Source organism: Eumetopias jubatus, unplaced genomic scaffold (assembly GCF_037043125.1).
Source record: "Eumetopias jubatus isolate StellerSeaLion01/CBP00866 unplaced genomic scaffold, mEumJub1_p1.0 scaffold_6, whole genome shotgun sequence".
Lineage (NCBI taxonomy): Eukaryota > Metazoa > Chordata > Mammalia > Carnivora > Otariidae > Eumetopias > Eumetopias jubatus.
In genome coordinates, this window is record NW_028274812.1 from 21,980,882 (window position 1) to 22,007,108 (window position 26,227).

General features: G+C 40.3%; 1 protein-coding gene across 4 annotated transcripts in view; it reads left to right on the plus strand.

The window, feature by feature from the left end:
- PLAGL1 (PLAG1 like zinc finger 1) overlaps positions 1 to 26,227 on the plus strand; it is a 107,134-nt gene that overhangs the window by 12,036 nt on the left and 68,871 nt on the right. For 3 of the 4 annotated variants that reach the window (XM_028121368.2, XM_028121367.2, XM_028121373.2), the window contains exon 1: positions 24,760 to 25,074. The exons of the other annotated variant lie outside the window; for it this stretch is intronic. The gene's annotated coding sequence lies outside the window, so the exon portion shown is untranslated. Of the gene's footprint in view, positions 1 to 24,759; positions 25,075 to 26,227 lie in introns of those variants that run through there. 4 annotated transcript variants of the gene reach the window in all.

The window sequence follows — 26,227 nt, forward strand, 5'->3', positions numbered from 1 at the left end:
GTTTTGTTTCTTAAATTCCACATACGAATGAAATCATATGGTATATGTCTTTCTCTGACTTATTTTGCTTAGTTGATACACTCTAGCTCCATCCACGTCATTGCAAATGGCAAGATTTCATTCTTTTTGATTTTTTGATGGCTGAGTAATACTCCATTGTGTGTGTGTGTGTGTGTGTGTGTGTATCCCATCTTCTTTGAGCGAGAGAGAGAATCTTAAGCAGACTCCATGCCCGGTGCGAATCTGACCCAGGGCTCGATCTCACGACTCTGAGATCATGACCTGAGCCGAAACCAAGAGCTGGATGCTTAAACAACTGACCCACCCAGGTGCCCCTAACTATGCCCATTTTTACTGGCATAAAGAATGTCGTATGCCACAATTTATTCATTTTCCTGTTGATGGACATTTGGATCTTTTGCTACTATAAACAGGTTTGCTTCTCCTATTTTGAGATATATTTTTCTACATATATCCTGGTGTACGTATGCACACATTTTTCTAGGATTTATACCTAATAATGGAATTTCTGGGATATTTAGTATATACCCCTTTTTATTCATTGAATGTCTAAGTTATTGGTCAAAGTGATTGTGCTATTTGATACTTCCATCAGAAGTGTAAATGTTCTTGTCAGATTTATAAATTTTGCAATGGTAAATGATATCTGATTTTTTTCTTTCTTTTTTTAAAGTAAGCTCTGCCCCCCAACTGGGGCTCCAACTCATGACCCTGAGACCAAGAGCTGAAAGCTCTACTTACTGAGCCAGCCAGGTGCCCCAGTATCTGACATTTTTAAACTTATGTTATTTGATTACTAAGGAAGTCAACCATCTTTTCATTTGTTTCTTGACTATTTCAGTTTATTTTTCAGTTAAGTGCCTATTTATATGTTTTGCCCAGTTTCATTTCAGGTGGTTTATCTCTTTTATTTATAGTAGTTCTTTGTAATTCTGGAATAAGAAGCCTACCTTCAGATTTGTGGTTTGTTGTTTTATTTTATGTCCTTTTCTCCTCCTCCAGCTGCTTTGAAATTTTTTCTTTGTCATTGCTTTACAGTAATTTGGTTATGATGTGCCTTGATGTGGTTTTCTTTTCTTAAAAAAAAAGCTATAATTCATATGCAGTACAATTAATCATTTAAAGTATACAGTTCTGTAATTTTTGGTATATTCATAGAGTTGTACATCTATCTCCATAATCAAGTCTAGAACATTTTCATTATCTAAAAAAGAAACCTCTTGCCCCCAATCCTTCCACCTCCCCAGCCCTAGGCAACTACTAATCTGCTTTCTGTCTCTATATTTGCTTATCCTGCACATTCCATATAGGTGGAATCATACAATATGTGGTCCTTTGTTACTGATTTTTTTCACATAGCACAATGTTTTCAAAGGTCATCCATGTTGTAGCATATACCAGTTCTTCATTTCTTTTTACTGCTTAATCTTTGTATGGATACGTCATATTTTATTTATCCATTTGTCAAAAAGACTATTCTCTATTGAATGGTCTTGGCACTCATAAAAAAAAAAAATCACCTGGCCATAGGTGTATGGATTTGTTTTGGGACATTCAATTCTATTGCACTGATCTATATCCAGTCTTATGCAAGTACAATATTGTCTTAATTTTCTGTAGCTTTATATATAGTAAGTTTTGAATTAGGGAAGGGTGAGCCCTCCAACTTTGGTCTTATTTTTTAAGATTGTTTTGGTTATTCTGGTTCCCTGGAATTTCCATATAAATGTAGGAGCAGCTTCTCAATTTCTGCATAGAAATTAGCCACAAGTTTTATAGAGATTGTGTTGTGCTTGTAGATCAGTTTCACATGTGGCATTCTTTATTTCTAGTAACATGTTCTCATTTCCTTCTGAGTCCTCACTGGTAGTGCTTTAATGCCCATATTTCGACAAACAGTTTGGTGAAGACTTTTCTCTCTCTCTCTCTGTCTTTTTAAAGATTTATTTATTTGAGAGAAAGCAGGGTTGGGGGAGGGCAGAGGGAGAGAGAGAGAATCTTAAGCAGACTCCCTGCTGAGCGAGGAGCCCTATTCAGGGTTCTGTCTCACGACCCTGAGATCATGACCTGAGCCAAAATCAAGAGTCAGATGCTTCACCGACTGAACCACCCAGGCGCCCCCCTGAAGACTTTTTCTATCATGTTTGTCAGAATTCTTCTAGCCTCTGCTACAGCCTGATTCCAGAGCTCTTCAATATTTTTGTTATAACAGCACACCACTTCCAGACACCAAAGTCTGTATTAGTGTTCGATTGCTTCCATAACAAATTAACATAAACTTAGTGGCTTAAAACACCTGTTTTATTACTTCACAGTTCTATAACTCACAAGTCTGAGCTGACCTTTCACTAGCCCTTTAGCTTTACCTCTCACAATTCTTTGTGTCTTCTAGGCTCTGGTAATAAGCAGCAGCTGGGAGTTCCCTGTAGCTACTAGACCATTTACATATCCATTAACTTCTGGTCTTACCTTTACCTAGTGTCTTAGTTCAAACTGTTAGAACAGTTACCACAGACTGGGTGAGTTAAACAGCGAACATTGATGTCTCAGTTCTGGAGGCTGGAAGTCTAAGATCAGGGTGCCATCAAGACTGGACTTCTGACAAGAACCCTCTTCCTGGTTATGTCCTCACATAGCCTTTCCTTGGTACTGCACCCAGGGAGCTAGTGAGCTGTGGTCTCATCATCCCCATGTAAATTTTTGAGAATCCCATCACTGGGGCTCTACCTTCATGACCTCCATGGCCGCATCTAAACCTAATAATCTGAAGGTCCCACCCATAAATACCATAACATTTGGGGGTGAGAGCCTCAACATATGAATTTTGAGAGGACACAAACATTCAGCCCATAGCATTATGCTCCTTGCTTCCCCAATTTCCCACATATAAAATGCATCCATTGCATCCCACCTGCTCCAAAAGTCTTAACTCATTCGTGCATCAGTTCTAAGGTCCACAGTGTCATCTGAGTATCATCTAAATCAGCTATGGGTGAGACTTGTATGATTCAGCCTGAGGCAGAATTTTAACCCAGCTGTAAGCCTGTGAAACCAAACAAACTCTGTGGTTCTAGCCTCTGATGGTGGGACAGGCATAAGATAGGCATCCCCATTCCAAAAGGGAGAAATAGGAAAGAAGGAAGGGACAGTGAGCCTCAAGTCCATAACCAGGATGGCATACTCCCTTAGACCTCAAGGTTTAGAATAATCCTCTTTGGCTGGATGGTCTACCCTTTGGACTCACTGGGGCAATGGTTCTGACTCTGAGGCTCTGCTGGGTGGGGGTTGTATCCCCACTTCTCTGGGCAGCCCCAGTCACACAGCTCTGCTGGGCATTCGTCCCACCCTTTGAAACCGAGGTAGGGGCAGCCTTGCTCCCTGGGCCCAGGTACTCTGGTTCTGTGGTGGGAATGGCGGCCCCCATTATCGCTGAATACCCCTCAGTGTGCTTCTTCCTTTGTTTTGAAGAATAGTGCGTGTTCACAACCAAATAATTCTAAGGTCCTGTAGGATCTGAGAAGTCTGAGAGCCTTCCTTCATTTTGTCCCATGTTGTTGAAACTGGCGGTGTTCCTGCTGGAGTGGCTGATTAGGTCACTAATCATGGTTCACACCCATGCACTAATCTTATCAAATGGTCAGTCAGACCACACTAAGTGTTCTCTTCCAAACATGCTTTCTCATTTTTTGCAAGATGGATAAGATGAGAATTTTCCAAATGTTTAAGTTCTGCTTCCTTTTTACTTAACACTTCCTTCTTCAATTTATTTCTCTCTTCTCACATTTTACTATAAGCTTTCAGGAGGAACGAAGCTGCTCCTTCAAAACTTTGCTTAAAAAAATCTCTTTGGCTAAATATCCAATTTCATGGCTTGCAAGTTCTTCCTTCCACGAAACCCTGGTATTTCTCCATGGTCCAATAGCACGTTCCTCATCTGTGTCTCATCCTCATCAGAATGGCCTTTACCACCCATATTTCTATCAACATTCTGTACGTGATTACAGATGTGTTCTCTAAGAAACTGGAAGCCTTCTCTGCGGTTCTCTCATTCTGCGCTCTCACCAGAATCTCCTTTAAAAGTCTCTACAAGCCCCCGCTGGCGGGGAGTCAGCTTCCCCCTTGCCCCACCCCCCAACTCCTCTCTCTCTCACTCTCTCTCTGTCTCTCAAATAAATAAAATCTTTAAAAAAAAATAAAAGTCTCTACAAGCAATCTCAGCTTTTCCTAGCATGCACCTCAAATCTTCTATAGCCTCTATCCAGTTCCAAAGTCTCATCCATATTTTTAGGCATTTGCTAAAGCATAGCCCACTTCTCAGTATCAGTTTCTTAGTTGAGGATGCTGTAACAGATTACTATTGACTGGGTGGCTTAAACAAGGAACACTTCTTGCCGTTTTGGAGGCTGGAAAGTCCAAGATCAGGGTGCCAGCAGGGTTGGGTTTCTGGTGAGAACCCTTTTCCCAGTTCCACCCTGCCGTAGCCTTCCCTTGGTTTGTGCCTGTTGATGAGAGCTCTGGTCTCATCATCCCCTTATAAGGGCACTAATCTCATCACTAGGGCTCTACCCTCATGACCTCATCTAAACCCAAGTATCTTCCAAAGGCCCCAGCTCCAAACTGTTACACTGGGGATTAGGACTTCAACATATGAATTTGCACAGAACATAGACTCTCAGTCCATGATGGTACCTAGTGTGCTCGTCCCACTCAAATGTCTTCATCTACTAAATGTGTAGAATCATCTCTTTTAGAAAATTGGTCTCTGCTGCTGAGTTGCGCTAAGTGCCCCAATGCTGTGTGTCCATAATAGCATATAGTTCTTCACCTTCAGTTACCATGCTCTATCAGAATAATCTTGCATATGCCAGTCCCCCTGATAGACTGTGCCTCTCAACTACCCGCAGGGCTTAGTGATTGCCTGGTATGCAATGGTGACTAAGGAAAGTTTGGACTGAACTAGATAGAGGAAGTGAGGACTATATTTGACCAGACAAGAGGTTAAAACTTCTGTCAAATACAATTTAAAAGATTAAAAACTGGTTAAAAAAAGTTGCCAATAAGTGACAGGGAGAAGGTTGATATACAGTATGGTATATTTTAGGGAAAACGTTGTCTTCAGTATGTAAAGGAGAAATGTGATGACTGGAAGTCGCAAAGGAGCAAATATATAAGAGCTAACAAAGGGTGGAAAATGCTCAGTCTCACTAGTAATCAAGGTATGCAAATCAAAATGATGCCATTTTTTCCTAATCACTTTCTCAAATATAAAGATCTTGGGGTGGCTGGCTGGGTGGCTCAGTGTAGTTAATGGTCTGCCTTCAGCTTAGGTCATGATCCCGGGGTCCTGGGATCGAGCCCCATATCAGACTCCCTGCTCAGTGGGGAGCCTGCTTCTCCCTTTCCCTTTGCCTGCCACTCTGCCTACTTGGGCTCTCTCTCTCTTTCTCTCTCTGTAAAAAAAAAAAAAAAAAAAAAAAAAAACCTTAAAAAACAAACCACTCTTGTGTAGCCTATAAAGCCTATGAAAGATAATCCCATATTGCCACCAGAAATAGAGTGTCAGCCCTTTAGGAAAGCTATTCCACAGTCTTATAGAGTTTAGACTCTTTGGCTGGAAGATTCTACTTTTAGATATTTAGCCTAAAGAAATGACTTAAATTTTATTTTTTAAATTGGACTTTTATTCTTCTAATAGAAATATATTAAAATGTTTTTCAATTCAAAAGGCACTAAAGAGTGGACAGTGAAGAAGTTTGCTTGATCCTCTGAACCCCAGACACTAGCGTTTATGGAAAACCCTGTGTCCCTTTTCCGAGTACTTTTGTTCATGATACATCCAAAAGCCTGCATGTATGGGGGGGAGGGGTATCATCTCCTCACCACACTCCATTTTTACACAAATGATAACACGCTATCTAAACTGGTCAGTAGTTGGCTGTTTGACTTCTAAGACCTCGGCAATTTGTTTCATGTCGGTACATGAAGAGCTTCCTCTCGGTGAAGGGCCACAGTACTTTTTCTAGACTCTTGACAGCGCAATATGTGTTAAAATCTTGGAAGTGTGATAAGTGAAAAATCTCAATACTGTTTTAATTTGCATTTCTCTGAAGATTAAAAGGAGTGTCTTTTAATAGATTTAAGAGCTATCTGCATACTCTTCACTCAGTGAACTGTGTCTGTTCTTATCTTTTGCTCATTTTTATGTTGAGTTGTTCTTTTCCTTACTGATCTGTAGACACGCTCTCTCCATATATTAAGCAAATTAGCCCTTTATCATGAGTCACATTCCCATACCCCCCAGTTTGGTGTCTTGTAACTGTTGTAACTGCTTATGGTGTGTTTTGCCATGCCAAAAATTTGATTTTGTTATATAGTTGAATTTATTGATTTTTTTCATGGCTTTTGGAGTTCGTGTCCAACTTAGGGAGGCATTCCTTACCTCAGGAAGTAATTTTTAAGTAGACCAAACACTTTATATGTAATGATGTTTACTGCATTCTTTGTGATTTAAAAAAAAAACAAACTGATAATACAGAAGTACAATGATTGAAGAATGGTTGCTTTTTTTTAAAATTTTATTTATTTGACAGAGACACAGCGAGAGAGGGAGCACAAGCAGGGGGAGTGGAAGAGGGAGCAGTAGGCTTCCCGCTGAGCAGGGAGCCCGATGCGGGGCTCAATCCCAGACCCTGGGATCATGACCTGAGCTGATGGCAGATGCTTAATAACTGAGCCACCCAGGCGCCCCGAAGAATGGTTGTTTTAATTGTAATATTGCTATACAGTGGATTAGGATCTGACCTGTATAAATAATATTTCTAGGAACCTCCTCATATGCCTACAAAAGAATGTCGTGGGAAGATGTTTGTGTTCAGATTGAGGCCAGATTCAAGACTGTGTCTATTCCAGATCATCTCAATAATATAAAAAATGGAAAGGAATAAATGGAAGGCATATTAATAATTGTAATTAGATGGCGAGATAATTATTACTACTATTGAAAATGTCTTCCAGTTCTTCCTAAACTTCTAAAACAAGCCTGCCTTTTTATAATAAGGAAAATACAACATGGATGATACTGCCATTCCACATGCATCATATACTATGTGCTTTGTGGGGTCCATTTGCTTTAGCTACTTGACATACTTCACGCCCTCAGCAGCCCAGAAGTAGAGCAAAGAAAACCATGGTTGTTTGTCCAGAATAGAGCTAGTTTATCCAGATTTTCTTCTTTTCTTCTATTGTCAGATATCAGGATCTTAGGGAATGTTCTCTTTTATGTATTTCACCATTGAGAAAGTGCAGCTCAAATTACAATGGCACCCTAAAATTAGCACGTAATGGTGATTTTTTTTTAAATTTCTCTTTTAAAATTCTTCTTCCTAGTAGTGGTGTGGCTTTCTTTTAAGCCGTTTTTTTTTTTTGTTGTTGTGTTTTGTTTGTTTTTTCTTTTTCAGTTTCTACATCCTCATGACCGTTGGTAGAGGCTTTTTTTTCCTTAGCTCCACTGATTTATAACTTACAAACAATAAAATATAACCAATCTCACTATACAGCTTAAGTTTTGATAAATGAGTTTACCTTTGGAGCTGCTGCCACAATTAAGATAAAACATTTGCATTAGGAAATGACAGAGATTTGACCTTTTTTAAAAAGCTTTATTTATTTGAGAGAGAGGCAGGGGTGGAGGGGCAGAGGGAGAGGAAGGGAGAGAATCTCCAGCAGACTCCCTGCTGAGCGAGGAGTCTGGTGGGGGGCTCCATCTCAGGACCCTGAGATAATGACCTGAGCCAAAATTAAGAGTGACGCTTAACTGACTGAGCCATCCAGGCACCCCCAGAGATCTGACTTTTAAAAAATATAATTTAAAAGATCTAACGTGTTTTATACTAATATATTCTGGAGTGCTTATGAGAGAAACGGTTAATTTTAGAGTATTCAAAAGAGACAAAGATGTTTCAAAAGTTAATGGCTTATACAGTAACTGTATATTGTTAAATAACTTCACAAAAGACCTCTCTTTTGGCTATAACATGAAATTATAATAAGTAAACTTGATAAAGAGCTATATACGCCCTCAGTTAAATTCTCTGAGGGGCTGCAACTTCAAAGGGACAGTTCTAGGCATTATGGGAGTTTTGATTTCTTTATATTTCCTTGACCTTGTTTTTCCCTTAAAATTCTGTAAGGCACTTGTTTTTTCTCACAAAATGAATGATACTCTGAGGCAATTGAGAACATCCAAATCCTTCCTTTAAGATCTTATTATATGTGAGCCTATACCCATATTAGCAAGATTGGAGAAATTGAGATAATTAGAATGGAAATATAATAGTTTCACAGACATGATTAAGATTTCCCCAGCAGAGCAAAGTGTTTCCCAGTGAAGAGATTGTTTCAAAGATCTAACCTCATTTCAAAAGAGGAACACTTAAACACGCTTTCACCAGGGCACAACCTCGGAATCTGAATGTACTGGTACTTTTATAGGTCCTTTTCAGTGTGGCTCGGGGAGGGGGGCTGTCATGTTGGCTGTTGTCATTTTTCCCCTCACATTTCAGGACTCTATGCACCCTCTCATATGTCCATTCACTTCCCTCTCCTCTGTTCCTTCCTACTAGTCTTTTGTTATGTTTTCTCTTCCTCCTTAGCCTCTTTTCTGGGAATTGTGAAAGCAACCAAAAGGAGGCTCTTATTTGTGATTTCACTTTTTATTCTGAATACTTAGATTTAACTTCTTAATTACTTTATACTTCAGACAAAATGTCAATGCTAGGTTGTATTAATATGCTTAATTTGCATTTCAGAAGCCTAAGGTGAATTGGTCCAACCTGGAAATCTTCAATTGAACAGTTACTTTTTCAGTCTTTAGAAAATTTTCCACCTGCTTGCTAGTAGTTGCAATGATTTACAGGTCATCCATAGGACTGACTACTAATTGATCTTAAGCATCATTGTGTGCTTATGGAAGTGATCTAGAAATTAGAAATGTGTATATATATCCTAGCTTAAAATAACAGTAAAATTAATAAATCAAAGACTTGTGTATAATTGAATTATTGGAAAATCATGGATGTATGCATTTCTGTAGAAATATACCATCAGGAATTTGTTCAGCCATTTGTAAAGAAAATGTGCACAGCAACTGAGGCCAGGTCTTTAACTTTCATAACTTGGCTGACTATCTTAGCTAGTTGGCTGCCTTAAATTCCTTTTGGAGGTATAGTAGTATCAGTCTGCTAGGGTTACCCTCACAAAATACCACATACCAGGTGGCTTAAACAACAGAGATTTATTCTCTCACAGTTCTAGAGGCTAGAAGTCAAAGGTCAAGGTGCCATCAGGGTTGGTGTCTGGTGAGACCTCTCTTCCTGGCTTCTAATTGGCCACTTTCTCACTGCATCCTCACTTACTCTCTTTTCTGTGGTCATGGAGACAGAGCTCCAGTGTCTCTTCTTCCTTGAAAGATACCAGTTCCATCGGATTAGGGCCCCACCCTAATGGCCCCATTTAACCTTAATATCTCCCTGAAGGCCCTATTTCCAAATACAGTTACGTTTGGAGATAAGTCTGCAATATATGAATTTGGGAAGGAGACATCATTCAGTCCAAACAGGTAGAATAAGTTATACGTAAATCACTATAAATATGCAATGATACTACTTAGGCTAAGATTGTGTGAACTGGTTGGCATTGTACCTTTTTTTTTTTTGTCTGAATCATAGAAAACAGTTTCATTATGCTATAGTTTTAAAAAAAATCTAAGATTTACTTGTATCTTTTCTCCTACTAAATTTAAGCAATTTGAAGCCAGGAACATAATTTATTGCATAGCTTTCAAGTTCTTTTGACTTTAACATACCTACCTTAAGAAGTGCATTTTATATCATCGTCCAGAACAAACACACACATCCTCAAAGTAATTTCCCAAAAGCAAAATCCTTTTGTGGAAATTGCATTCTGATTTTTTTTTTTTGGAGGGGAGGGGCAGAGGGAGAGGGAGAATCCAGAGCAGGCTCTGTGCTTAAATCAGGTATGATCTCACAACCCTGAGATCATGAGATGAGCTGAAATCAAGAGTTGGATGCCCAACTGACTGAACCACCCAGATGCCCCCAAGTCCATATTTTTTAAATTCCTTCATTAGGGAAAAAATGCTAGGTGTGATCCACTATGTTGGTTTTATGACCCACTAATGGTTTGTGGCTCACTATTTAGAAAACACTGCCTTATTAGGTTTTGATTCACAGTACCTTGCAGAGCTCCAGGCACACAGTAGGCTTTCTATAAATGTTTATCGAATATATGAATGAATGAGCTGGGTGAGTAATAAAGTGCTGGGGTAGAATGAAGAAATTCTTTAGAGGTGGGTTTTGTCCATTTGTTGTCCATTACTCAGTATTCCTTTTAACTTCTATTCATAGCAGTGTTCCCAGACTGAATCCAGATCTCTTTAGGTGGAGCTCAGACCAGGATTTTTTTTTTCTTTTAAATATATTATTTTAGAGTAGTTTCAGATTTACAAAAAAGTTGCAAAGGCAATGGAGAGTTCCCAGATACCCAGCACCCAGTTTCCCCCATTATTCACATCTTAACATTTCTGTGGTATATTTGTCACAATTAATGAGCTAATATTTTATTATTATTAAGTAAACTCCATACTTTACTCAGATTTTTCGTTTTGCCTTGATGTTCTTTTTCTGCTTCAGGATCCCATCCAGGAGAGCACATGAAGTTTAGTCCTCATGTCTCTTTAGGGACCTGTTGGAAGTGAAAATATCTCATTTTCCTTTTTTTGATGATCTTGACAGTTTTCAGAAGTACTGATCAGGTATTTTGTGGAAAGTCCCTTCATCTAGGTTTGTCTGATGGTTTTTCTTATGATTAACAGGGGTTTGGGGGATGAAGACCATAGAGGTGAGGGAATAGGGTCTATGCTATGAATATGACTTGTCACTGTCGATGTTTACCTTGATCCCTTGGCTGAGGTGATGTTTGTCAGCTTACTCTGCTACAGGGTTGCCCTTTATTCCCTTTTCCATACCATACGTTTTGGAAGGAAGTCACTGTATGTGGCCCGCTACCTAGGGAGGGAGGACTTAGGCTCCACTTCCTTGAAGGCAGGGGATCTAGATCTACATATGTTATTTGGAATTCTCCTCCCATGGGATTTGTCAGTACTGATCTAAATGAGTACTTATTTTGTAACATGTCTTGTAATTCAGTACTACACAAATTGTTTTGTTGCTCAAATTATTCCAGTTTCAGTCACGGGAAACTCTTTTAGGTTGGCTCCTGTGTCTCTTTGACCTACCCCCATTACCATTTTGTTTTTGAGCACTTTGTTGCTTTCTGGAATTACAGGATGCTGTAGTTTCATCTTCTGTATCCCCTGCCCCAGCCCTAGAACTGGCCATTTTTCCAAGGGGAGTGGTTCCTTTCATTGGAGAATTGTATTCAAGACAAAGATGCGAGTGTCGGGTGTTCTCGTGGGGACAGGGTGTTACTGCCTCTTGGTCTTCTCAATAGACAGAAGTGGGAAATATTAACCTGTGGATCACACCTACCTGTAACTGTTGCCATATCGGTCTGTATTTTTATCAAGGTAAACTTGAGTTCATCATGTTAATCTCTGACTCTAATCCAGCACTGCATGGCTTATTCTAGCCTTCCCCTCTCTTCTTTGTAACTTCCCTCTCCAACAGTGAGAAAATCCTGGCTTCCATTATCACCATCTGTTTACTAATTTTTCATTCCCAGTATGCATGTACAGTGGTTTCAGAATTTTTAACTTGTACCCCCATGGGAAACAACTTTACCAACCGGAGTTCAGTGCTTATGTAGTTTCTTTTGTCTTTAGTCATTTCTGAAGTTACTTAGGTCAACACCTTTTTTTTCCTCCGACTCCCTTCCGTGAGTTTATACGTTAGTAATACAGTTGGATTCTTTTGTCACAGTTTGCATTCATGACCTCCTGGTTGATTTAAAAAAAAAAAAAGTTTGCATCCAATAAGGTTGACTTTTCATGCTGTATAATTCTATGGGTTTTGTCAACTGCATAGTGTTATGTATCCACTACTGCATTACCATCCAGAATTGCTTCACTGTCCTTAAACAACAACAACTCCCGTGCTTCACTGAGAATAGTTGGTGTTCTTCCCTCCCAAAACTTCTGGTGAGTTTAATCTGCTTTTCATCTCTACATTGTCCCCTTTTCCAAAATGTTAGGTGAATGGAAGCATATAGTATGTAGTCTTTTGAAACTAGATCCTTTTATTTAGCAATATGCATGTTGTTGCATGAATTTAGTAGCTCATTCCTTTTGATTGCTGAAGACTATTTTATAGTATGGTTGTATCATAGTTTGTTTATCCATTCATTTGAAGGACATCTTCGTTGCTCCCAGTTTTTGGCAATTATGAATAATGCTGCTATAAACATTTATGTGCAGATTCTTGTGTAGACATAAGTTTTCCAATCAGTTGAGTAAATACCAAGGAGAGCAATGGCTGGATGCTATGGTATGTTTATGTTTAGCTTGGTAATAAACTGCCAATCTGTCTTCCAAAGTAGCTATGCCATTTTGTATCACCACAAACAATGATGGATTGTTGCCCTGCATGCTTGCTAGCATTTGGTATTGTCAGATTCTTGGATTTTAGCCATTCTTATAAATGTGTAGTGGTATCTTGTCTTAATTTGCATTTCCCTGATGACAAATGATGTTGAGCATCCTTTCATATGCATATATGCCATCTGTATATCTTCTTTGGTGAGTGGTCTGTTTGCATCTTTTGCCCATTTTTTAATTGGTTTTGTTGTTGTTAAGTATTCTTTGTATATCCAAATATAAGTCTTTATTAGATTTGTGATTTGCAAATATTTTCTCCCAGTCTGTGGCTAGCCCTTGGCATGTGGGTTTTGAAAGTTCTTTGGGTGATTCTGAATTTCTGGCTCAAAGACCCAGATCTGATTGAGATAGGAGCATTGGATCATCTCTTCTGCAGCTACCTTCTCCCCCCTCTTTCCATTTCTTACCAGTCAGCCTCTCTGGGTCTTGATCGCCTCATCTGTAAAATGAAGAATATCAAGTTACCTTCCAGAGAGCAGGTATCTTTCAATTTTCAGTTCTATGATTCCATGACCACCTGACCTTTTGAAACCCCCCTGGAATGCTACCAGTATACAGTTAGATCCCCTTACCTTTCTAATTGCTTTAGCAAAGGAAAAGAACTGCATGATCCAGACACTGAGAGTCTTTAACTTCTTTGTGGAATTTTATTACTCCCACTGTCTAAAAGCTCAACTGTTATGATGGCATGCCAGAGGGAAATAAATCTGTCAGTGACTTTAAAATGACAATAGGACAAAAATCTACTGGATCATGTCTCAGAGGTACTGCTCACAAAAATGACCTCCATGTTTACTGTGTATTACAAATTTTATACATTTGTAGGCAGGTAGGAAAACAATGGCAGTTTATAATTTCTCTATATCCTTCCTCTATGTAATTATTCCATTATGAAAGAGCAAACCCCATTTTCTATGAAAGTTTACTTTTCCTGCAAAAAAATGTCCCCTGAAGGACAGAATAGGAAAGTAACTACAAGAAAGACTCGCAAAGAGTAGGGGTACAGTACCTTGAAGATATCTCCAGATGGAATAAACTTAGAAAAGATATTAATAAACCTTTGTAACACAAAAAGTACGGTAATAATTGCTAAAATTTCCTAACAAAATAGAACTTGTAGGGGCTCTTAATCCCATCCCATGGTGTTATTAAATATGGAATATGAAGTCCTTTTTCCTTCAGTTTTAGTATCCTGCATTATGGACTCACTCAGATCTCATAGAATGCCCTATTACCCATTTAGTTTCTGTTTTGGTCATGTGCCATTATGCCCATGTTGTCTTATCTTAATGATTTTGTGGGAGTAGCACAGCACAGGCTCTGGAATCAGTTTTAAACCTTATTACTTATTAGCCGAGAAATTTTTTGGCAAGTTCCTTACCCTCCCTAAATTTTCTTTCCTCAAGTGTACTATGTAGATAGTAATAGTACCTGCTTGGATTGCTATGTCAAAGAAAACTAACGAAACATAAAGGGGCTTAGTGTAGTACCTGGCATATATTTGTGGCTGCTACTATTACTGGTTTGGATGAGGTCACCTGGGTGTTAATGTTTCAAGTGACAAGACTAGAGGGCCAAGGACATTTCAGGAGCCCATGAAAGGGAATGTTGTTGAAATTCCCTGGCAAAATAGTCCTGGTAGAGACTCCTACCCTTCCCAGGAGGCTTAGAAAGAATGGTCAGAGTAGTAAGAGAGAAGCCCCAAGAGAAGGCCACCATTGACACCAGGAGAGAGGCTCCTTCCAAGCAGGAAGGAGTGGGGAGTAATACCAGATGCTGCAGAGAGATTCCAAATGGCGGACTCTCTATTGGCTTTCCAATTTCAGAAGGGCATCGGAAGAGTAGAGAGAGAGACAGAGGAGAACTGACAACTGGGGACCCAAGTCTGAGGCATGAATGATGCTGAAGAAGTAGAGAGACCAAGCAGAGGTTACTCTCAAGATTTATGGGGGGTGAGGAGGGGAACCAGAACTATAAAGTATAGCTAGCGGTGATCTGGGGCTTGGGTTTAATATTTTTTCAAGTTGGGAGAAACTTCAATATGTTTGTTTACAGAGGAGAAAGAGCCAGTGGAGAGTTAAAGATGGGCTTTGGATGTTGACAGCACAAGTTTTTTTGAAGCGTTAAGGGGAGAAGAATTCACATGGGTGAATTAGCTCTGGACAAAACAAGGGGCAGGATGGATGATAAAGGCAAGCTCATAGGTGGTGAAAAAGAGAGGAAGTAAGAGTTTGTTCTTGATAATCTCAGCTTTCCAGGAAGCAGGAAGATGGTGAGGGTGTTTGAGATGTTTTGAGGAGAGGGATAAAGGTTTCAAAAAGCTATCCAGCGAATGGGTGGCAAGCTGAATAAGCAATATTTGGCACAGCTCAGTCGACAATTGTATCTTCATTGGTGGGAGTTTTCCAGCAGTTCTCAACAGCCTGACTCTGAGAGCATCCATAGATGGTTGGACATGAGCTGGAGTTTTTTTATAAAATTTTTTGTGGTTTTGAAGTTTTTCAAAATGCAAAGTTGAAAGAATGAACTCCCCTTAATGTAAATTCACCAATTATTAATATTTACACATTTGCTTTATCATTTTTATGCAATACTTACATTGTTATTGGAATGTAAGTTAGACTTTGACTCTTTAAATGTTAAATATTCCAGCATTTATCTCCTAGAAACCATGACATTCTTCTACATAACAACAGTACAATTATGACTCAAGAAATTTAACATCAGGACAATGCTATTGGTTGTACAGTCCATATTCAGGTTTCTCCAATTGTCTCAATATTTTTTTTTTAAAGATTTTTAAGTAATCTCTACACCCAGTGTGGGGCTCAAACTCACAACCCTGAGATCAAACGTCACAGGCTCTACTGACTGAGCCAGCCAGGCACCTCTCAATATATTTATAGCTTAAAAAAACACACAAACAAAAAACACTCCAGGATTCACTGGACATTACATTCAGTGGAATTTTTTATTGCCTTTCATTTGGAAGAATTTTTTTAGCTTTGTCCTTTGTAACATTGATGTTTTTCAAACATACCATCTAGTCATTTTTTGAATGTCCCTTAATTTTGGTTTGTTTCCTTGTTGTAAACTTGGGTCCTGTGTTTCCAGTGGGAATGCTACATATGTGATGATGTGTCCTTATCAGTGCATTGCATCACGAAGCATAGGTCAGTTTATCCCATTACTGGTGATACAAACTTCTTCACTTGGTTAAGGTGGTATTTGCTAGGTTTCTTTGCTGTCCAGTTACGGTTTTCCCCCTTTTTAATTAATGAGAAATTTGTGGGGGGATCGATGCTTGGGAACTACATGGACTGTGATTATCCTATTTCTCTCCAAGTTTCACCCAGTAGTTTTAGCATCCATTGAAGAAGACCATGGAGAGAGAATGAGTTGTACAGTCTAGGGAAGAAACTGAACCCAGAGAAGGCATGCACACGTGTGTGTGTGTTGCTCCAAAGTGAATATGCCGGGAGCACAGAGTTAGAGACCTGAAAGGATTGGAAGTCATGGTCAGAGGTGGGGATGCTGAAGTTTGAAGTTTCTTAGGGTGGAGCTGTTCCAGGTTGTTGAAGGGCTAGAAGGTTGCCATGGATTCAGATGATAGCTTGAGTGGAGAGAAGGTTTTTTTCATTAGGAGGAAGCAAGGGAATTCTAAGACCAAAGTATTGCATAAATCCTTCACGTAGATGTTGAATTGGCCCAGGAAGATGGGGCAACTGGAGGAGAAATTATACGAGCCAAGGGCCAAAGCTCTCCATTGTTCAAGATTTAGAGTGAGTCAGTCCATGGATGACGGTGACAGGGGTGGGAAGAGAGTGGAGGAGCCAGACGTCCTGGGCCCTAAAGATGTTTTAAATGTGAGTAAAAGAGCAATGATGTAGCAGTGGGGATGGGGGTAAGCATCATGCTGTCTTTTTAATGTCTCTAGTGTGGAGTGGCCATTGGCAATTGTACGTCCTCAACCAAAAGGCCCTTGGTGTGGGGTATCTTTGAGGAGAGCCAGGCCTTTGAGTAAAGGTGGAGAGCTGGAGAGAGCTTTGAAGAGGAGGAGGGAGAAGCGTGGTCTTGCTACTGGGGAGAGGATCAGAGGGCACAAGGGAAAGGGCAGTAGGACAGACAGCTGTAGGAATAGAGAGTGAGAAGAGACCGGGAAGCTCAGGGTAATCTGAGAGGAGATTACCTTGCAGGATAATTGAGGATTGAAGGGCAAAGGATGAAAAGAAAACAAGAGATTGGGGGTTTGAGCTGAGGTCAGGATTGTGCCTGGACCTCTAGGGCATATGTCAGCCCTTTTTCTGTAAAAGGGCTGGCAAGCAAATATTTTCAGCTTTGTGGGCCATACAGATGGGTGCTGTTGGAGCATGAAAGCAGCCATTGACGATATGTAGATGAATGAGGGAGACCATGTTCCAATAAAACTTTATGGTCACTGAAATTTAATTTCATGTAATATTCGCATGTCACCAAATACTCTTGTTCTGATTTTTTTTCCTCCCAAACATCTAAAAAATGTAAAACCTTTAGCCCACAGGCTCTACAAAAGGAGACCTAAAGACTACGTTTGGCCTGCAGGCTGTACAAAAAGAGACATAAAGACTACATGAGGCCCGTAGGCCGTAGTTTGCTGACTCCTTCTCTAGGATAAAGGTATAGGAATTTGTGTTAGAGCAGAGACTTAAGAGTCACTAGGGACATTTGGGGAGGGGAAGTAAACTATATCTTCTGATAATCACGAGTAACTGTTGGTAAAGTCCGTGGACCAAAGAGTGCAGGCTATTAGACTGCTAACTCCAAAAAGGAAAGGGAAAATTTAAGATGAATAGTAAAGAATATGATGAGGCAGTTATGTACTTACTGCAAAGTTCATTGTTGTTTTAATTCTTTAAATGATTTTTAAAACACACAAAAATGTAAATTAAAAGCGTATGGCAGATTTAAAGCCAAATAATGTATGGTGCCCTAGTTCAGTCTTCAGATAATTAGTATTTCTTCTATTTTAATCCTCTTACCTTATGGATCTCTACATCTTTCTCAGTTCAGTTTATCCAGATAGCAACTCTGGTTTCCTCTGGGGTGGGGGAAGTGGGGTTGCCAGACTACCCACGGTACATGAAGGGACCTGGTCACCTAATTGCTCTGTATGCAAAATAAAGGCTTTCAACCAACACTTCACGGACAGCCCCACACTCCACTTCTTGCTCTCTGGTGCCCCTGAGCGTCCAGCCCTTCAGGGGGTACTTGTCCACTCTTAAGTCAGTTACCACTCCAGGATTTGCTTTTGTCTTTTAAAATCTATTGAACTCTTTCAACTGTGGCTCCTGTCTCTCTTTGCTGTCCTCATTTTGGCAGAGCTCTGGGAGGGAGAAGATAAACAGATATAGTCAGACTGTCATATCCTTTAACTTTAAAATGAGTGGCTGGTACTCCTAAATTAAGAAAAACCTCCACCACCTTCCCTCTTTCTTGTATCTTCTTGCCTACTGCTGTTGAATTTTGTGATAAAATTTTAATTATAGTAGGAAAAAATAGATATCAATATTTGGCATTTGTACACTACTTTTATTTTTTTCACTCCAAAGGTCAACATTTGGTCACTGTCAACTTGGTTCTTTTCATGCCACGTGAAACAGATATGAAAACCAATGCCATTGATTTTATTTTAAATCACTTCTGACTGGTTCTGGTTGCTTATTAATAAAAGGTGAATGGTTCCCCCATCTTTAATTGTGCTATTTTATTTCAAGCTAGAGACTAGACACTGAATTTTCCTACTTGGAAAGTCTTCTCTACACTTCATATAATTTGAATTACATCCACACATTTTATTATAAAAATAGGAAACACATAGCTGCTTAAATCAATGGGCCATCCTCACTCACTTCTTTGGAAGCCACAAGCGGCCATGTCTTCTTGTCTCTTGTTCTTTTGATCCTTGATATATGGCAAAGCAACATGATTATTCTGTTGCACTTTCCAAAATGTGTTACAGGAAAACTTTATCGTGTAATATAAAAAATGTCAGTAGAAGAACTACATTACTCAAACACTGCCTTGTGAGTTTACTATGTTCACCAAATATCAGTTAGTTGAAGATAGAAGTGGACATCAGTCATTTTACTTTGGGAAAAATAATGTTCTCATGGGAGGCCTGTTTGAGGAAGTGATACCTGGATAGAGAAGTCATTGCAAATAGTGACTCTGTTGCACTCTGTGAGCCAAGGATTACAGTCTCTAAAAAAGGAGGGACTTTGGGGCGCCTGAATGGCTTGGTTGGTTGAGTATCCAACTCTTGATTTCAGCTCAGTCTCTATGATCTCAGGGTTGTGGTGTTGAACCCGCGATGGGGCTCTGCTCTGAATGTGGAGCCTGCTTAATGGTTCTCTCTCTCCCACTCTTTCTTCCCCTCCCCAACCCCCACCTGTGCACCTATTCTCTTTCTCTCTCTCTCTCTCTCAAAAAAAAAAGGGGGGGGGCCTTAGAGATTGAGGGAAGGCCAGCAAAAGGACAGTGAGAGATGTAGTTTGGCCAGAAGCCATGGGCCTCAAAAGAACTGTTTATTTAGGTTTTAAGGTGTTACTTTTACTTTGGTTAGAGAAAATAAAATCTAAACACTTATTGAATATTTGTTGAGTTGAATTCACTGGAAGATTTTTTTTCAAATTGTATGGTTTAAGTCTGTTAAGCAGAATGTAAACTGTATACTGTGATTGCTTCCTTTGGCTGCTTGTATCGTGAAAGAACACTGGATTAGGAGTCTGAGGGAAGACGTGGATTGGAGTTTCATCTCTGCCACTTAAACCCTCACAGGTGGGAAAATGAACTGATGATGTACAGGGAATGCTGACAAAAGAGTTAGCAAAAAAGCAGAAGGTAAATACAAACTACAGTGGATAAAGATAAAAACAGTCTCATAAGTTCTTTCTCCCCTTTCCATGCAAGTAAGAATAGAAAAATTTTAATGAACTTCATTGAGATTTAATTTACATATAACAAAATGTACTTATTAGAAGTGTAGTATTCAGTGAAGTATGACAAATATATCCATGCAATTATCTCACTGATCAAGACACAGAACATTTCTATTACCCTGTAGAGTTCCCTCATGCCCCATCTCCATCCGCCCCAGGAAACCACTGATCTGCTTTTTGTTACTCTGTATTAGTTTCTTCCCCCCTAAAATTTCCTATAAATGGATTCATATAGCAGGTCTTCTTTTATGATGGCTTCTTTTACTCAGTATCATGTTTTTTAGATTCACCCAGGAGATGATCAGCAGTTTGCTTATTTTCTTACAATTTGTTTGTTTCCAGATTGGGGCTAATATGAATCTTTGTGTATAAGTCTTTGTGTAGATAAGTTATTATCTCTCCATGATAGATACCTAAGAGTGGGGCAGTTGAAGTTAATTTCAATCATATGTTCTATTTAAACCAGTATGTCCAAAATATTACTTCAACAGCTGATCAATATAAAAATACTGAGATATTTTACGTTCTCTTTTTATCCTGTCTTTAAAAGCTAGACTGTAGTTTATGTTTATACCACATTTCAGTTTGGACTAGTCACATTTTAAGTGCTCAATAGCATGGCTGGTGGCTACTTTATTGGACAGGGAAGTTCTAAAAGTGTTATAGTTCTTGTTTTTTATTTAGATCTGTGCTGTAATTTGACTTTTGTATATGATGTGAAGTGTAAATGTAAGGTTGTTTTTTTTTTCTCCATACAGGTAACAGTTCTCACATCACTTATCTTTTTCCACTGAAATTATGTTGTACCTTTGTCCAAAAATCAATGGATTATATGTGTGGGTGTTTTTCTGGACTCCATATACTGTTCATGCAAGTACCATTCTGATTTGATTATTGTAGCTTTATAGGCCTTGAAATCAAATTCTTCCAACTTTGTTCCTCTTTTTCCTTTTTGCTATTCTAGATTCTTTGCATTTCCATATGTAGTTTAGATTCAGTTTGTCAATTTCCACAGCAAAGCTGACTGGGATTTTGCCCATTATAGACAGTTGAAAGGTGCCCCCCCAAAGGACAGGCCCATGTCCTAATCCGCCAAACTGAGAATGTTACTTCATTTGGAAAAAAAAGGGTGTGTGTGTGAAGATGTAATTAAGAATCTTGTGATGAGATCATCTCCAGTAATTCAGGTGCGTCCTAAATCCAATGGCAAGTATCCAGTGAGATAGACACACAGAAGAGGAAACATACCATACTTAGAGAGGAGGGCAGTGTGACAACAGAGGCAGAGGTTGGAGTGATGTGGCCAGAAGCCAAGGAAGCCAAGGAAACCAGAGAATGCCAAGTCTCCAAACCCTGGAAGAGGCAAGGAAGGATTCTCCTCTAGAGCCACTAGAGGGAGTGAAGCCCCGCTGACACCTTGATTTTGGACTTCTGGCCTCCAGGACTGTGAGAGAATACATTTCTTGTTTTAGCCACAAACTTGTGGTAATTTATTGCAGCAGCTATAGGAAACAAATATGTCCATTATCAGGCTGAAGAAGTTTCGTTTCTTTCCTGGTTTTTTTTCTTGCAAGAATGGGTGTTGGATTTTGTCAAATGCCTTTTCTGCATCAGTTGAAAATATTTTCTTTCTTGCTGTTTTGTTAATGTTGTCATAATCTATATAAACACTCTGCTCACATGGTATTGATTTTAGCCCCATCATAACTGTTACCCCTAGTAACATCTGTTCCTGAAAGTGCTGGGTCCTGACATGTGGTATCAAATTGTAAATATGTCAGCATGAATCTTCTTGCTTTATATTTGCTAAAGACATTCTAAGAAGTCACTGAAGAGTCTAGAATAAACCTGTATCTCAAAATGCTTAGAAGGATAAAACAGAGATCATGGAATTTAGCTGGGTGGTTCTCTATAACCGGGACCACACTCATAACCCTTGGGTCCAGTTTGGCCTTGAGAAATACTTTTTTTCTTTTTTTTTTTTTCTTAAGATGTTATTTATTTATTTGACGGAGAGAGAACACAAGCAGGGGGAGTGGCAGGCAGAGGGAGAGGGAGAAGCAGGCTCCCTTGCCGAGCAGGAAGCCCGACGCCGGGCTCAATCCTCGAACTCTAGGATCATGACCTGAGCCGAAGGCAGATGCTTAACTGACTGAGCCACTCAGGCGCCCCGAGAGATATTTCATTTAGCCTTTGTACTGTTTCCAAAATTGGGAAATTTTATATTAAAACACTAAATATTGTGCTTGTCTTGAATTATACAGATTTGACAACAGTGCCCTGAATTCTAACATAGTAGTGATTGGCCTGAGCTGTACAGCATCTGCCCCTTACACAAAGAATGTTCTTTTCACTCTACTACAATCCCATTCCTCATTGTTTTAAACTTCATAGAGATTTGAGTTTGCTATCTCTGCCCTAGAACTTTTGTTGGGGCACATCATAATGCAAAGGCACGTGTCATTGAGGGAAGGCTTAGGGAAAGGGAGGGTATTACCGTTACCAAGTCAACATATAGTTCTTCTAAGAATTTTGTGGGAATGACTTAAAGATAAAAAAAGAACTTTCATATAATTCATTACCAATGAGAGAGACACTCTGATCAACTGACTTGTGGATAAATATGGCACAAAGAAACACTAAAAAAATCTAAAAACCCTAAACCACACAAAGAAAGTCAAACAGCTCACCTGCTATAACCAAAAAAAAGAAGTGCTGTAAAACCTTATAATGTAAACTGTGAGAAGGGATGGCAAAGCAAAGACGCCAGAGATTCTGTTACTTTATTGTGTATCTACAACCTTCTACCCCCCTGCAAGACATACTGAGGAAAAAGATGATCAGACCAAATTTTGAGAATTTTCACAAATGTCCTCCAATTGGGAAAGAAATCAGCGGCATCCCTGTAAAACATCACGGAATCTTTATGTGCCACTGTTGGAGTTTGCCAGAAGCAGGAAAGTTTGCCACCTTTTGGGGTATTGTGTTAAACCGGGCAAACGAACCGAAGTTCACAGGTATGGGATACTCCTTGGCTGGTTTGAAGGAGGGCTGCTGAGGATTTAAAGGAATTTCAGAAGTGATGGCTGACTTCCCCCAGCAAGCTCTACCCTCTGTTGCAAGCTGAGTTCCACAATCCCCCATCATCCCTCCCCTCATCCTAAAACCCTCAGGTCACAGAAAAAGTAGATAGCAACAACACTCAGCTCTGAAACTGAAGCTCAGGATAGGGAAGACGGACACTTCTCAGGTGAAGAGGAAAGTGTACCAGGAATTCACTCGCAGGATATTAGTGCAAATATAAGGTCTGGTATTAACTTTTAAGGATAAACAAGATAAAAGATATGACATAGCTGTTATGCAAACATGCTATATAACATGGGAATGGGAAGCAAGGAAAACAGCATGTAGAAGACAGACAAAAAAAACCAAGGCTGGAAGTAAACAACCAGTGAACAGAAATTTGTATTCCTTGTATGTGTTTCATGCTACAGGAAAAAGGAAAAAAAAAATACGGATTACTCAAAACAGCTCAAGGACAATATAAGACGAGAATGTGATGAAAAAGGAAATTGCATAGCTAAGAAAATTGAGGTTCAAAACAACATGATTTTAAAATCCAGTAAACTAGAAAAATGGACAGAATATTTTGAGAGAATCCGAGTGAGTACAAATCTCAAGAAGGTGGATATGGAAGGACAGAAATCAAGTATAAGAAGACTGGTGACTCTGAAGTAAAAAAAACCCAGTCGATGAAAGATAAACTTACTCGGATGTATAATATGAATGGGATTCTACGCCAAGAAAAGGAGAATGGAATCCATAAACTGAAAGATCATACTATATGCTGGGGGGGGGGGGGGGGAGACTGACATCGAATAATTGACAGAGACATAGCCCAGATGAGGCTCTAAAGAGTTTTAATGATTAAAAAAAAAAAAAATTCTTCAGGCATCCAAGTAGAAAAATCAAATCCCCTCCCAGGGAAAAGACACCCAAGGATTCCGATCTCTCCACAAAATTTGATGTCAAAAATCAATGAAAGCAATTGCCTTTTTGTTTGTTCTGTTAGGTTTTGAAGAAAGGTGTGAATCCAAAATATTTACCCTGTTCAGTTTTTATTTATGTGTAGAGCTAAAAAGCAGATAAAACATGAAGGTGCCCGCTGAGCCCTCCTTAAGAAAACTACTTGAAAAAGAGAACAGGCCATTAAATAAAAATAAAGAATTTAGGAATGAATAAGTTATGAATACTGAATTCATTTAAATACAGAATCAAGACTGAACATCTGGGAGAATAAGGTGGGAGAGCACTTGTAAATGTTCTAAGTGCTAGTAAGCCAGAAGTAATGTAAGCAGTGGAAATTGGAAGATTGCAGTGAAGGTGGGTGGAATTGTAAGATGCTATTAACCTCGTATTTCGGAGCTAGGAGACTCTCTGAAATATGTAATGAATTCTTCATGCCTTTCACTTTACTTAACGTTTATAGGCCTCTTTTAGGCATGTATATCATGTGGGGAAGAAAGCAACCGCTGGAGATTTGCTTCAGTTTCTTTTTCTTAAATTCAAATAACATTGAAAATTTTTAAATTACTTAAGCATACATAGCATGACTCCTTAACTATAAAATTATTTCCGTCTCATCTTTCTGTGCCTTAGTATTTTCATCTGAAAGACGGGAGTATTTCTCCCAGGGTAAATTTACCTGTGAAGTGCTTAGAACTGTGCCTGGTTCACAATTAGTGATCACAGTTAGGCTGCCATTATTTCAACGCTGCACGAATAGGAGGTAAGCGAATTTGGCTTATTGCAGTGCTCTGCTAGCATCTGTCGTGTTTCTCATTTATGATTTGGCTCAGGGCGGTTCATCCTGGTGGTGACTTAAGTGAACAGTCTTCGATACCGCACGGGGCTTCGGGCTGGTTCGGGTCTACCTGCGCCAGCTCTGCACCTGGACGACCTTGGCTTAGCCCACACGGATGACTCAATCGGCCAGGCGTCTGGGCGCCTGTCCTCTTCCTCCGCCCAGGCCGCCGACCCCCTGGCTCCCCAGCGGGGCCTCCTCCTGCCACGTGACGCCCCCGCCAGGGGCCCCAGCGCCCTCCTCGCGGACGCGCCGTTCCGGCTCCCGGGCTCCGCCTGTGCGCGGCCTCCTCGGCGCAGCCATCCTCGCGGCTGCCGAGGGCGGCAAAGCCCACGGCATCTGCCATTTGTCATTCAGCCCGTCGGTACCGCCCCGAGCCTTGATTTAGACACGTCTGGGGCGTATTCTGGCCTCACTCTCCTGGCGGACGGACGGACGGACGGACGGGGCGGCTCTCCTCCCAGCCCGGCGGACCGCGGGCCTTGGCGCGCGGGGTGCTTCCCCGGGTCGCCGTCATGGCCGCGGAGGCGGCGCGCCCGAGCTGCCTCGCCTGAGTTCCGGGGGGCTCTTGACCCCGCAGGGTAGGTGGTTGGGTGCTCGTGGCCCGGCTCGGTGGCGGTGGGGCCCGCTGCGGGCCTGGGGGTGGCGGGGCGGCGGCATTGCCGCGGAGCGAGGACCGTCCTGGGCTCCGTGCCGCGCTGGGGAGGGTGTGCCGGTGCCGACGCGCCGCGTACGTGACGGGGTCCGGGGCTCCTCGGGACGAAGTGTGAAACTCCGACAAATTGTCACCGGCCAAGCCAAGCTGACTTGAACAAAACATTCTTTCAACTGGTCGTTTTTAATGCCACTTTTTGAAGCATTTGTGTATATTTGGTATGCAGTAAATAGACTGGATTTTTGAAAACTGGCACTCTAACCTTGCCAAAAGGCCAAAAAAAAAAAGTCTCTTAAAAGTAATAATGTGACTAAACATGAATGTTTGCATTTACATTCATTATGGAAAATATGATTCGTTTTATGCCTTAATATGATGGACTGTGTCAGATGTACCCTTAAAACTATTTAAAAATGTGGGCTCCTAAAAATTTCCTAGATTAGAATAACTGATAATGCAACTTTGGTGGTTTAGTCTCAGCATCAAACTTTTAAGATCGGTGGTGGGGATTTTTACTTCTTCATAAATATACCGCTGTAATTTTGACTCCCCCCCCCCCCAACAAATGTGTTACTTTTATGTTTTAGGAAACCAATAAAATTAAAAATAGAAGCACTCAGCTTAGGTCCTCCTTCTTCCAGGAATCCTTCCCTAACCCCTCCCTCCCCAGGCAGGATCGGAGAGGCCCCTCCTGTGAGCTTTCTGGGGCCTCACTGAGGTCCGGGTCCCTTATGTCCTCCCCACCCCCCTGTGTATTAACCCATCAGTCTCGCTCGGAGTCCACTGGATACATAGCACATGGTAAGTGATTAGTACTGTTTTATGACCGAAGGAAAAGATAAAACGATCTGATGTTTCACAGTTTTAGCTCTAAAATTATAGAGTGGTAAATGTATATGCACTCAGATAATAACATTTATTTAAAAAGTTAAGGACCTAGAAAAGTTGACCGTGTCCCACGTCCTAGCAGTTCTGCTCCTAGGTATTTATCCTCTAGAGCGATGTTTTTCAAGGTTTGAAGCCCACTTTAGTCATGAAATCAGCTAAGTGGATAATGATCGGAATTTGTAAAACACGAA